Raw genomic sequence first — 13,643 nt, 5'->3', positions numbered from 1 at the left:
AAGTGTGGGAAGAGGTTCAGAGGTACACTGGCCTACAGGTACACAAGTGAGGTCATACTGGGAAGAAGCCATTCATATGTTCTGAATGAGGGAAAGGATTCATTCAGCCATCCAGTCTGTCGAAGTATAAGAAAGTTCACAAATGGTCATAAGAGTTGCATCTGCTGTTAATCCGCATTATATATGCTGTTACACTGCACATTTCAAATGGGCAGCATTCATTGTCTTAAAAAAAATAACAGCTGAGGCAGTTTTATGGGACAGTTAGCATCTGCATGCCCTTCTCCATACTGCACACCATTCTCATTAACAGGATGTTAGAAAGGGAAGATTTGCAGACAGAAATCTCAAAATGATCATCACTTGAAGATCTAGTGGACTCACTGAAGTAACTGGGACTTGAATATCATTATCTTCCATATTGGCTGTTCCTTTACTCTCAGTGATTTTAAATCCTGGGCCTTCTCCCAAACAACATTGTGGATGTCCCGTGACCTCGAAGGCTGTAGTCCCAGAAACTACTATCTTCTCAAGGAGGACAATTGAGATGGGCAATAAGTGCTGACCTAGACATTGATACAGTACCCCATGAATTGATTTGAAAATGAGGGAAAATTACATTCAAGACTGAGCCATGTTCATTCTGACAGTGAGTAAAGTGGGAGGGTCAGAGGGTTTCCTTCTATGGGTGGAAATTAGGAACAGCAAGGGAGTAGTCACCTCGTTAGGGGTTTACTACAGGCCCCCCAATAGCAGCAGGGAGATTGTAGAAAGCATAGGTCGACAGATTTTGGAAAAGTGTGGACGCAGTAGGGTTGTTGTATTGGGTGACTTTAACTTTCCTAATATTGATTGGAACCTCCTTCGAGCAGAAGATTTGAATGGAGCTGTTTTTGTAAGGTGTGTTCAGGAGGGTTTCCTAACGCAGTACGTTGACAGGCCGACGAGGGGAGAGGCCATTCTAGACTTGGTGCTCGGAAACGAGCCGGGGCAGGTATCAGATCTTGTGGTGGGAGAGCATTTTGGTGATAGTGACCATAACACTCTCTCATTCTACATAGCTATGGAGAAGGAGAGGATTAGGCAGAATGGGAGGATATTTAATTGGGGAAGAGGAAACTATGATGCGATTAGACACGAGTTAGGAAGCATGGACTGGGAGCAGTTGTTCCATGGTAAGGGAACTATAGACATGTGGAGATGGTTTAAGGAACAGTTGTTGGGAGTGATGAGTAAATATGTCCCTCTGAGACAGGCAAGACGGGGTAAGATAAAGGAACCTTGGATGACGAGAGCGGTGGAGCTTCTAGTGAAAAGGAAGAAGGTAGCTTACATAAGGTGGAGGAAGCTAGGGTCAAGTTCAGCTAGAGAGGATTACATGCAGGCAAGGAAGGAGCTCAAAAATGGTCTGAGGAGAGCCAGGAGGGGGCACGAGAAAGGCTTGGCAGAAGGAATCCGGGAAAACACAAAGGCATTTTACACTTACGTGAGGAATAAGAGAATGGTCAAAGAAAGAGTAGGGCCGATCAGGGATAGCATAGGAAACTTGTGTGTGGAGCCTGAGGAGGTAGGGGAAGCCCTAAATGAGTTTTTTGCTTCTGTCTTTACGAAAGAAACGACCTGTGTAGTGAATGAAACCTTTGAAGAGCAGGTGTGCATGCTGGAATGGATAGAGATAGAGGAATATGATGTACTGAAAATTTTGTCAAACATTAAGATTGACAAGTCGCCAGGCCCGGATCAGATTTGTCCTCGGCTGCTTTGGGAAGCGAGAAATGCAATTGCTTCGCCACTTGCGAAGATCTTTGCATCCTCGCTCTCCACTGGAGTCGTACCTGAGGACTGGAGAGAGGCAAATGTAATTCCTCTCTTCAAGAAAGGAAATAGGGAAATCCCCGGCAATTATAGACCGGTAAGTCTCACGTCTGTCGTCTGCAAGGTGTTAGAAAGGATTCTGAGGGATAAGATTTATGACCATCTGGAAGAGCATGGCTTGATCAAATACAGTCAACACGGCTTTGTGAGGGGTAGGTCATGCCTTACAAACCTTATCGAGTTTTTTGAGGATGTGACTAGTAAGGTTGATGAGGGTCAAGCTGTGGATGTGGTGTATATGGACTTCAGTAAGGCATTTGATAAGGTTCCCCATGGAAGGCTCATTCAGAAGGTCAGGAGGAATGGGATACAGGGGAACTTAGCTGCTTGGATACAGAATTGGCTGGCCAACAGAAGACAGCGAGTGGTAGTAGAAGGAAAATATTCTGCCTGGAAGTCAGTGGTGAGTGGGGTTCCACAGGGCTCTGTCCTTGGGCCTCTACTGTTTGTAATTTTTATTAATGACTTGGACGAGGGAATTGAAGGATGGGTCAGCAAGTTTGCAGACGACACAAAGGTCGGAGGTGTCGTTGACAGTGTAGAGGGCTGTTGTAGGCTGCAGCGGGACATTGACAGGATGCAGAGATGGGCTGAGAGGTGGCAGATGGAGTTCAACCTGGATAAATGCGAGGTGATGCATTTTGGAAGGTCGAATTTGAAAACTGAGTACAGGATTAAGGATAGGATTCTTGGCAGCGTGGAGGAACAGAGGGATCTTGGTGTGCAGATACATAGATCCCTTAAAATGGCCACCCAAGTGGACAGGGTTGTTAAGAAAGCATATGGTGTTTTGGCTTTCATTAACAGGGGGATTGAGTTTAAGAGTCGTGAGATCTTGTTGCAGCTCTATAAAACTTTGGTTAGACCGCACTTGGAATACTGCGTCCAGTTCTGGGCGCCCTATTATAGGAAAGATGTGGATGCTTTGGAGAGGGTTCAGAGGAGGTTTACCAGGATGCTGCCTGGACTGGAGGGCTTATCTTATGAAGAGAGGTTGACTGAGCTCGGTCTCTTTTCATTGGAGAAAAGGAGGAGGAGAGGGGACCTAATTGAGGTATACAAGATAATGAGAGGCATAGATAGAGTCGATAGCCAGAGACTATTTCCCAGGGCATAAATGGCTAGCACGAGGGGTCATAGTTTTAAGCTGGTTGGTGGAAAGTATAGAGGGGATGTTGAGGCAGGTTCTTTACGCAGAGAGTTGTGAGAGCATGGAATGCGTTGCCAGCAGCAGTTGTGGAAGCAAGGTCATTGGGGTCATTTAAGAGACTGCTGGACATGCATATGGTCACAGAAATTTGAGGGTGCATCCATGAGGATCAATGGTCGGCACAACATTGTGGGCTGAAGGGCCTGTTCTGTGCTGTACTGTTCTATGTTCTATGTTCTATGTTCTATTCTGCTGGGCTGGCCACTCTCACCACTTTGCTACCAGTGAGGCTAATGCTCTTTGAGCCTGGCACTGCACATTCTCATGGAAATGATCCCCAAAAAATGATGGAGTAAATTTATTTTGTCCTGTATCGGAAATAATGTTTTCCTCACCACTCCAATTCGATCAGAAGTAAATATGTTTGTCTTTGTTCCATCGAGGCTCTTGCCCAATCAGCACAATTAGTCTCCATCAGTATTTATGCTCCACATCCTCCCCTTTCATCTTCCCCATCAGCAGAATCTTCTATTCCTTTCTCCCTCACGTTTGCATCCAACTTAAATATATTCCTCTGTTCACCTCCAGCTCGTGCTCTTAGAGTGAATTGCACATTCTGACCTGTCGCAGGGTAAAGAGGTTTCTCATACAACCACTATTGGGTTTTTAAACCCTTCGTCATTCTAAAGGTTTCTGTCAGTTCATCCTTTAGTTTTCTCTTTTCTAGAGAAAAGCTCCCCAGACTTGCCTGAGGGTTACATGTTTTCAGTTCTGATAATGCCTTATTGAATCAGTGTGACACATTTCCAGTGCCTCTATTTCCTTTGTCCAAATGGCAACGACAAATATTGACAGTGCTCCCAGTGGAGTCAAACTTTTGTTTCGAATAAGTGAAACATCATTTTCCTCCTTTCAATTCTATCTCTGTCGAAAGGAGCCCAAATATGGGCTGTGCCTATGAAGAAAGGTGTTAAGTTTCAAGAGAAGTTTGAGACTGGAATTTCAGGAATGTCACCAGGGATTCAGGACTTCAGTTGGTTGGAGAGATTTGCGCAGCTGATCCTGTTCTGTTTGGATCCTTGAGTTATTGTCGTCGAACAGAGAGGGAGAACATTCAGCCCTCTGAGGTCATGCTGGCTCTGTTTTAAACAAATGTTAGTAATTGTTCAATCCCAACAACCCTGTAAGGTTATATGCATCAAGGGACCTCCAATTTTAAATAGAAAGTAATGAATATATTGTTCAGGCTGACAAACGAACTGGAATAATTAATTTTGGGCGCAGTTCAGGAGTAATGTAGTGTCCGCCAATGTTGCAGTTAAAACCTGGAATGTTGAGCTAATTTGAATAAGTTGATATCTTTCCTTGGCAATACTTACATTTTGTTTTTGTTCTAATTGTGTTTTTGAAAACCACATTTGATAATCTGGTCACTACCTGACAGATCAGCACCACATGGGAAGATGTTGAGACAGACATCCATTTTAATAAATGCACTCGAATGTTAATACGTGCTGTGATGTTGGGCTATCAGTGGATGTGCAGGTATAATATGCTATATATGAAAGAAATGGCATGTAAATTCACGGTGAACCCGCACTGCAGAGAGGGCCCCAACACATGCAGCTCCTTGAGAAACAGCCGGAAATGAAATGGTTAATGTGGCCGGGGGTAACGAGAGAGCATTGTGACATCAGCAAGACAGTGACATGTTCTCCCGAGAGAAAGTGAGCTGAAACAATCCGGAGAGAATTCATCCCACAGGGAATGGTCAGGAAGTCAGTGAGGTTCATTCGGAAGGGGTTGTACACTTAGATTGGGATCATTAGCAACGGTCCACATTTAGGACCCAGGTAAATAAAAAGATTGGAGAATCTTTACGCCCATATTTGATCCGTTGCTTGAAGCTCATGTATCTGTGTACAAATAATTTCTGATGTCATGGCACTCCTCAGAAGACGAACAGGTCAAATCGATGTGACCCCAGCAGGGGCCAGAACAGAACTGGAAAATAACAAAGGGCAAACGATAGAGGGGTGATAAAGAGAACCATACCCCTTCAACATGGGGTCTGTAAATATTCTGTTCTGGTTTTCTTGCTAATTAGCATCTGTTAATTTAAATATGGCAACTATTTTGTTTGCTTATGAGTCATTGGTATCGCTGGTAGGGCCAGATTTATTGCCGATCTCTCACCGCCCTGGAGAGGATGGGAAAGCTCTAGCCCATGTACTGTTGGCAGATCCACAGTGCCATTAAGGGAGACTTGAAGGAATTTGAACAAGCGACACAGAAGGAACATGATATATTCCCAGGTCAAAGTCAAAGTAACACAACACCAGGTTAAAGTCCAACAGGCTTATTTGAAATCATGAGGTTTCGGGGTGTTCTCGTTTGTTAGGTTAAGCACTACTTTATTACTTTGTTACACATCATAAGAAAGTGATAAAGTCAGGTGCAGCGTTCAGAAAGATTGTGTTTTCAAATAAACTTGTTGGTCTATAACCTTGTGTCGTGTGATTTCTGACTTTGTCCACTCCGGTCCACACCAGGATTTCCACATGCGGGGATTTTGCACAGTTTGTTGATGCTCATTTCTGTAGCTCAACGGATCAGCATCAGCATGTAAATTAGAAAAGATGTTGGCTCAAGACCATGTGCTTCAGTTGCTTTGGACAAGCAATTAAGGCTCCAATTCCTTCCACTTAATCCACACAAAATCTATGACAAGGTTGAATTCAAACCACATCCATCAAAGATTCTCTATTCCCCTGCTCCGCACAGAGTGAGACAGAGACAAGGAGAGGGACTTGACCTCTCTCTCCAATTTCCCGCTGCCAGCAGAAAGCAGCCACTGTAGCTTTGATCAACGGTTTCCTGCCCATCTCTGCGACACAGTTCAAAGCAACAAATTCCTCATGAATGGTTCTTCTCGTGCAAAAGGGGTGAGAAAGCTTTTGTTCAATTTGACAACGGCTGCAGCAGGTTCTCCCTGTCTCTTGAACTTTTGTAGCCAAACCCCTGGCTCCAAATTAGAAGCGGCAAGCATTTGAAATCAGAACAGCAATATAGCATTGAACTCTGTTCACATTTAACGAAAAGTGGGAAAAACACACCTCGTTCGGAAAATGAGGGAGCAGTGCTGTGAGGCAAATGTAATAACCACTACAGTGCAGAAACACAGAGGGCCCACCGACCATTTTATTTTTACTTTGTTGGTCTATTATGCACAGGCTATGCAGTCATCTGCTACAGTGCAGTTTCTAATGTATGAGACCCTCTCTCAGAGGATGCCTATGCCAGCAGCATTGGGTCTGTATTTTGGTGATTCACCGAATGGCCGTAAGTTCATTTCTGTCTGGGGCCTGTGAGAATTTTCACCACCTGCTGCATCCAACATCCAAAAAAGGTCTTCAAATGTTGCTTGAAATTATTCCTGATGCAATTGTATTAACACCATCATGTCATTTCCTCCATCAGCCAGAAATGTGTTTGAAATACCACATTCCTGTTTGTCTTTCCAGGTATTTAAGAAAGATCTTTTGGAAGTAGCTGATGGAAGGAATGTTCCAGTTTGGTAGGAAGAATGAATTGGAGCAGTATAAAGTGCAGTGTGATGGGGAAACAATGGGGCAGTAACACGGACAGGGGAGCGATCGAATGATTTTCTTCTTTGCTGTAAACAGAGTCCGACTTTGAAGTCTGAAATTAAACAATATAAGCCAGGTGGGTGAAATCCTTGCTCTCTGGGGATTGGTCTGTCCTGAGGCCTCAGTCACTGTTGTGGGAATGTATCTGATTGCTTCTGTTTGTGGGTGAAAATCAGTTTCAGATCCCAGAGGGGGACATGAACACAGTTTTGCCATCTCAAACTTCAGTCCCATTTGTCGTAACTTTTGAGATTAAAACATAACAGTGAAAATATTACTGAGATGAACAATTGAAACATCAGAGCATGCAAAGCTACAGAACAAGTGCAGCAAACTGGGGCTGATGGGTCGGTAAAACCTTGCTGATTTGATCATTTTGGAAGAGAAAAAAATTCAATTGCTGCCTTATTAAGAAACAATGCACGTGTTTCTGCGGTCATTCCTGGTGGCCTCGTGGTTAGGATTTGGCACTTTCACCTCGGCGGCCTGGGTATGATTCCCAGTTACGAAACCCGGATTGATTGTTCCTGACAGGGACGATAGCAAAGGTAAAGCAGTTCTGATGGGAATCATAAGACCATAAGACCATAAGATAGAGGAGTGGAAGTAGGGCCATTTGTGGAGTGGAAGTAGAGTCCACTCTGCCATTTAATCATGGCCGATGGGCATTTTAACTCCACTTACCCGCACTCTCCCCGTAGCCTTTAATTCCTTGTGAGAGCAAGAATTTATCAATCTCTGCCTTGAAGACATTTAACGTCTTAACGTTTTTTTTGAGTGCGAGCAGCAGCGGAGGTAAGATGGACCCGGAAGACTGCAGCTAAGGTAAAGCAACTTTTTTTTAAAATTACTTACCGGTAGTGGGCAGCGGTGTTTTTCCTCTTTCAGAGAAGGAGCGGGAGCAGCGGAGGAAGTGACGAGGACCAAAGGGGCAGCCGGGAAGTAAAGCAGTGACCATATATATCAGCAAGGCGGCTAAATCCGAGAATCTACAACTGTAATGTCTCCCACCCGCCCTCCTCCTCCAACCTAGTTAAAAAGGTAAGGTTCATGCTAAACTTTCTCTATTGAATATAAGTTTGTTATTAATTTGTTATTATTACTTGAAGTAAGCTTTCTACTTTAGTACTGAGTGGGTGTTCAGATAAGTGGGGTATGGATGCTAGGGCAGTTGCTTGCTCCTCCCACAGAATGTGGCAGTTGGGAGACATGGCACACGTCTCCGCTGGCTACATCTGCGGGAAGTGCACCCAACTCCACCTCCTTGAAAACCGTGTTCAGGAAATGGTGCTGTAGCTGGATGAACTACGGATCATTCGGGAGGCAGAGGGGGTAATTGAGAGGAGTTACCGGGAGTTGGTCACTCCTAAGGCTCAGGACAAGGTTAAATGGGTTACAGTTAGGGGGAGGAAAGGGGACAGACAGACAGTGCAGAGATCCCCTGTGGGCATTCCCCTCAGCAATAAGTATACCGTTTTGGATACTACTGGTTGGGGGGCGATGACCTACCAGAGGAAAGCCATAGTAGTCAGTTCTCTGACACTGAGCCTGACACTGTGGCAAAGAAGTGAAGGGGGCAGAATAGAAAACTACTCGTGGTAGGGGACTCGATAGTTAGGGGAATCGACAGGAGATTTTGCGGTCAGGATCGGGATTCCTGGAAGGTATGTTGCCTCCCTGGTGCCAGGGTCCGGGATGTCTCCGATCGGGTGTAGAAGGTTCTAAAAGGGGAGGGTGAACAGCCAGAAATTGTGTTACATATTGGCACTAATGATATAGCCAGAAAAAAGGATTGAGGGTATAAAAAGTGATTTCAGGGAGTTAGGATGGAAGCTGCAAAGCAGAACGAACAGAGTAGTGTTCTCGAGTTTACAACCGGTGCCACGAGAAAGCGAGGCGAGGAACAGGGAGCGGGCGCAGCTTAACACGTGGCTATGCAGCTGGTGTAGGAGGGAGGGCTTCAGATATGCAGATAATTGGGATGCCTTCTGGGGAAGGTGGGACCTGTACAAGAAGGACGGGTTGCATCTGAACTGGAAGGGGACCAATGTCCGGGGTGGAAGGTTTGCTCGAGTAGTTCGAGAGGGTTTAAATTAGTATGACAGCGGGGTGGGAACCTGAACTGTATACCAGAGGTGAGAGTTGATGCAGGTGAGGCAGTAACAAGAGGTAGACCAGCTCGTGGGACGGAACCAAGGCATCGGTTAAAGTGTGTTTGCTTTAATGCAAGGAGTATCAGGAATAAAAGTGATGAACTTAGAGCATGGATCAGTACCTGGTGCTATGATGTTGTGGCCATAACAGAGACATGGGTTTCTCAGGGGCAGGAATGGTTGCTGGTTGTTCCAGGGTTTAGAACATTTAAAAATAATATGGAGGGGGGGGGGAGAGGAGGGGGTGTGGCACTAATAATCAGAGAGGGTATCACAGCTACAGAAGCTTCCATTGTCGTGGAAGATCTGCCCACTGAGTCAGTATGGGTGGAAATTAGGAACAGCAAGGGAGTAGTCACCTCGTTAGGGGTTTACTACAGGCCCCCCAATAGCAGCAGGGAGATTGAAGAAAGCATCGGTCGACAGATTTTGGAAAAGTGAGGATGTAGTAGTGTTGTTGTAATGGGTGACTTTAACTTTCCGAATATTGATTGAAACCTCCTTCGAGCAGAAGATTTGAATGGAGCTGTTTTTGTAAGGTGTGTTCAGGAGGGTTTCCTAACTCAGTACGTTGACAGGCCGACGAGGGGAGAGGCCATTCTAGACTTGGTGCTCGGAAACGAGCCGGGGCAGGTATCAGATCTTGTGGTGGGAGAGCATTTTGGTGATAGTGACCATAACTGCCTCACATTCTACATAGCTATGGAGAAGGAGAGGATTAGGCAAAATGGGAGGATATTTAATTGGGGAAGAGGAAACTATGACGCGATTAGACATGAGTTAGGAAGCATGGACTGGGAGCAATTGTTCCATTGTAAGGGCAGTACAGACTTGTGGAGACTGTTTAAGGAACAGGTGTTGCGAGTGAGGAGTAAATATGTCCCTCTGAGACAGGCAAGAAGGGGTAAGCTAAAGGAACCTTGGATCACGAGAGCAGTGGAGCTTCTCGTGAAAAGGAAGAAGGTAGCTTCCATCAGGTGGAGGAAGCTACGGTCAAGCTCAGCTCGAGAGGATAACATGCAGGTGAGGGCGGAGCTCAAAAATGGTCTGCGGAGAGCCAGGAGCGGGCACGAGAAAGGCTTGGCAGTACGAATTAGGGAAAACACAAAGGCATTTTACACTTATGTGAGGAATAAGAGAATGGTCAAAGAAACAGTATGGCCGATCAGGGATAGCATAGGGAACTTGTGTGTGGAGTCTGAGGAGGTAGGGGAAGCCCTAAATGAGTTTTTTGCTTCTGTCTTTACGAAATAAACGAACTTTGTAGTGAGCGAAACCTTTGAAGAGCAGGTGTGCATGCTGGAATGGATAGAGATAGAGGAAGCAACAAGTCGCCAGGCCCGGACCAGATTTGTCCTCGGCTGCTTTGGGAAGCGAGAAATGCAATTGCTTCACCACTTGCGAGGATCTTTGCATTCTCGCTCTCCACTGGAGTCATACCTGAGGACTGGAGAGAGGCAAATGTAATTCCTCTCTTCAAGAAAGGAAATAGGGAAATCCCCGGCAATTACAGACCAGTAAGTCTCACGTCTGTCGTCTGCAAGATGTTAGAAAGGATTCTGAGGGATAGGATTTATGACCATCTGGAAGAGCATGGCTTGATCAAATGCAGTCAACACGCCTTTGTGAGGGGCAGGTCATGCCTCACAAACCGTATCGATTTCTTTGAGGATGTGACTAGAAAAGTTGATGAGGGTCGAACTGTGGATGTGTTGTATATGGACCTCAGTAACGCATTTGATAAGATTCTCCATGGTAGGCTCATTCAGAAGGTCAGGAGGAATGGGATACAGGGGAACTTAGCTGTCTGGATACAGAATTGGCTGGCCAGCAGAAAGCAGCGAGTGGTAGTAGAAGGAAAATATTCTGCCTGGAAGTCAGTGGTGAGTAGTGTTCCACAGGGCTCTGCCCTTGGGCCTCTACTGTTTGTAATTTTTATTAATGACTTGGATGAGGGAATTGAAGGATGGGTCAGCAAGTTTGCAGACGACACGAAGGTTGGATGTGTCGTTGACAGTATAGACGGCTGTTGTAGGCTGCAGCAGGACATTGACAGGATGCAGAGATGGGCTGAGAGGTGGCAGATGGAGTTCAACCTGGATAAATGCGAGGTGATGCATTTTGGAAGGTCAAATTTGAAAGCTTAGTACAGGATTAAGGATAGGATTCTTGGCAGTGTGGAGGAACAGAGGGATCTTGGTGTGCAGATACATAGATCCCTTAAAATGGCCACCCAAATGGACAGGGTTGTTAAGAAAGCATATGGTGTTTTGGCTTTCAATAATAGGGGGATTGAGTTTAAGAGTCGTGAGATCTTGTTGCAGCTCTATAAAACTTTGGTTAGACCACACTTGGAATACTGCGTCCAGTTCTGGTCGCCCTATTATAGGAAAGATGTGGATGCTTTGGAGAGGGTTCAGAGGAGGTTTACCAGGATGCTGCCTGGACTGGAGGGCTTATCTTACGAAGAGAGGTTGACTGAGCTCGGACTTTTTTCATTGGAGAAAAGGAGGAGGAGAGGGGACCTAATTGAGGTATACAAGATAATGAGAGGCATAGATAGAGTTGGTAGCCAGAGATTATTTCCCAGGGCAGAAATGGCTAACACGAGGGGTCATATTTTAAAGCTGGTTGGAGGAAAGTATAGAGGGGATGTCAGAGGTGTGTTCTTTACACAGAGAGTTGTGACAGCATGGAATGCATTGCCAGCAGCAGTTGTGGAAGCAAGGTCATTGGGGTCATTTAAGAGACTGCTGGACATGCATATGGTCACAGAAATTTGAGGGTGCATACATGAGGATCAATGGTCGGCACAACATCGTGGGCTGAAGGGCCTGTTCTGTGCTGTACTGTTCTATGTTCTATGTTCTACACTTCACAAATTACTCACCATCCAAACCTTTAACACTATGTCAGTCCAGGTAAATGTTTGGAAACTGAAGATCACCAACTATTATAATCTTATTATTCTTACACCTATCTGAGATCTCTCTGCACATTTGTTCCTCAATTTCCCTCTGACTATTAGGAAGCCTATGGCACAATCCCATTAGATAATCGTTCTTTTTGTTTCTAATTTCAACATATGTTTTCATTGGATGGTGTTTCTAAAATATCTCTTCTGGTGATAGCAGCAATGTTTTCCTTATTAATAAAAGTTACTCCCTCACCTGTTTTGCCCCCCTTTCGATCTTTCATCTGAAATCTGGAACATTATAACAGGCAAAATATCTTGCAGGAGGTGGATGAAGTTGAAAAATTCTTCCTACCAAAATGAATAGAGCACAATATTCGTTAAATGGAATTCTGAAGTGCAGAAGAATTGAAATTAAGAAATTGAGTTTCAGAGTTAGTGTGCAGATACAGAATGTTATCAGAGGGTCATTCAGCATGGAAACAGGCCCATCGATACATCTAGTTCATGCCGACCATGTTCCCAAACTAAACTAGTCCCATCTTCCTGCGTTTGGTGCATATTCGCTCTAAACCTTTCAAATTCATGTACTTATCTGAATGTTTTTTAAACATTGTAATTGTACCGATATCCACCACTTCCTCTGGCAGTTCATACCACACACTGAGCACTCTGTGTAAAACAAAAAGTTGTCTGTCATGTCCTTTTTAAATCTTTCTCCCCTCATCTTAAAAAAAAAGCCCCTGGTTTTGAAACCCCCCACCTGAGGGAAAAAGACCTTTGCTATTCCTTATCCGTGTCCCTCATTATTTTATTAACCTGCATAAGGCCATTTCTCAACCCCTTACCTTCCAGTGAAAGAAGTCCCAGCCTGTCCAGTGTATTTTTATAACTCAAACCCTCCATTCCCAGCAATATCCTGGTAATTTTGTCCAAACCCACTCCAGTTTAATAATAATCTTCCCATAACAGGACGACCAGAGCAGCACACCGTCCGACAGAAAAGGACGAGCCAACATCACTTCCCAATTTCTGTACTCAAAGGCCTGAGCAATGAACACAAGTGTGCTAAATGCCTTCCTAACCACCCTGTCTTCCTGTGATGCAAATTTCAAAGAATGATGTACCTGAAACCCGAGGTTTTTTTTTCTGTTCTGCAACACTACCCAGAGCCCAACCATTAATTGTATAAGTCCTGCCCTTGTGAAGTTTGCACTTTGGTAGAACAAAAATTTATCCAATAAAATTCAATCTCCCATTCCTCAGCCCATTGCCCCAATTGATCAAGATCTCTCTGAAATCCAGAAAGCCACTAGGCCATCTCCCTTGTTATGACAGCAAGAAATCATCAATGATAAGATGTTCTGCTTCATTTGTACAAGGAAGGGGTCAGACCAAATCTCGAATACCGTATGCAGGTTTTGTTCTTCTGTTCGTTTATTCAAAGTGGCTCAGAGAAAGTTTACAAGATTGAAACCTGGAATCAGTAGGTTGTCTGAGGAAGATGGATTGGGCAGGAAAGAGGGAAAAGGATGTGTCAGGAGCTGCTGACTAAAACAGGAGACTGATGTGAGCCAGGACATAGGGAGTATTGAAGTAGAGTCTGTTTGGGTTGAGCTGAGAAACACCAATGGACAGAAAATGTCCTTAGTGCTGCAAATGGACCCCAAGCTGCAGTAATATTGGGGGAGGCATTCGGGTGGAATTAAGAGATAGAAGGCATAAAGGTATGGCTTTAATTACAGGTGACTGCAACCTACTTATAAATTGTCCAAATCACACCGTAGCAGTACAGTACAGGAGGAATCCTTCGTGTCTATATGGTACAATTTTATGAATCAACATGTTGAAGAAGCAGGTGGGTTTTGTACAATGAGGATGGAATAATCGACAATCCAGTT

This window comes from Stegostoma tigrinum, unplaced genomic scaffold, assembly GCF_030684315.1.
Source record: "Stegostoma tigrinum isolate sSteTig4 unplaced genomic scaffold, sSteTig4.hap1 scaffold_76, whole genome shotgun sequence".
NCBI classification, from domain to species: domain Eukaryota; kingdom Metazoa; phylum Chordata; class Chondrichthyes; order Orectolobiformes; family Stegostomatidae; genus Stegostoma; species Stegostoma tigrinum.
The sequence above is the reverse complement of the archived record's forward strand: the minus strand, read 5'-3'. Positions refer to the sequence as shown.